The sequence below is a fragment of the Aptenodytes forsteri genome, unplaced genomic scaffold, assembly GCF_000699145.1.
Source record: "Aptenodytes forsteri isolate BGI_AS27 unplaced genomic scaffold, ASM69914v1 Scaffold175, whole genome shotgun sequence".
In the NCBI taxonomy this organism is placed as follows: domain Eukaryota; kingdom Metazoa; phylum Chordata; class Aves; order Sphenisciformes; family Spheniscidae; genus Aptenodytes; species Aptenodytes forsteri.
Window position 1 is genome coordinate 880,868 of NW_008794723.1, and position 1,017 is coordinate 881,884.

The window sequence follows — 1,017 nt, forward strand, 5'->3', positions numbered from 1 at the left end:
GGATATATCGGCCTTTGAGAAACAGACAATTCAGTTAAAGCCCATCTCCATAATGCCCTTATTCCTTAGGGCATGTGGGAACATCAGCTGGGTGTTTCAAACGGGAAGAGGCCACCTGTCCCAACTGCAGCACAGACAAAGGATGGTCTCTCTGTCACGGACAGTCTCATGGGGTAAACATGAATCAAGGGGACACCAATATGGATCTTTATTTTTAGGAGTAACAGCCCTTGAAAGCCAGCCATGCCTTCAAATATGTCTCCTGGGGATAGGTAATAATGCATATGATGATACACAATCTCTTGGATCCCTTGTCCCCAAAGCCACCCAGAAGCAACAATAGGCCAGTACTGATGCAGTTCAGCATTACATCTTAGCTTGGAGGAATGATTATTTGGTCTCTTTCTCTCCACAGAGTGATTATGGAGAACAACCGCTTTTTTTTTAGATACAGCATTTGGGTATATTTAAAAACATTTCTTCCCTCTAGAAGACACAGAGCCTTGTGTCTAAGCTGGGTTTTAATAGCTTCCTGATCATGGCAAAAAGCGCATGGAGTCTCTGTGCCCAGCTTAAGAAGCGAAGAAGTCCATAGCACCTAGTTACATACACAGAGCCTAGGCCTGAGATCAGCACCTCTCAGCTTCCCCTGCAGTAACCAGTGCTGTAGCCACTCAGCACTGAGACGCACGCACACAAACCATTCCCACCTCCTGGGGTACTTCTCCAGCCAGAGCTAAACCATGAGTTAGGCACCTGAATCCCACAGTGCCTTTAGTCCAGGATGCTTAACAACTGTACCTCACTCCTCCTTTTTGACTATGATACTTAAGTGCATTGTTCTTTCTCCTCCCATACTCCTCTCTCTTGCAGATCCTCTCCTTCTCCTGCTACACATAAAACTGTAATATCCGAAACACACATGCAAATTGCCAAAGTGCTTTAAAAGCAGTTAAGTACTGGGGAAACTGAGGCACTGAGAAGTGAAACAATTTGTCATCCACTTTTGTCACAACA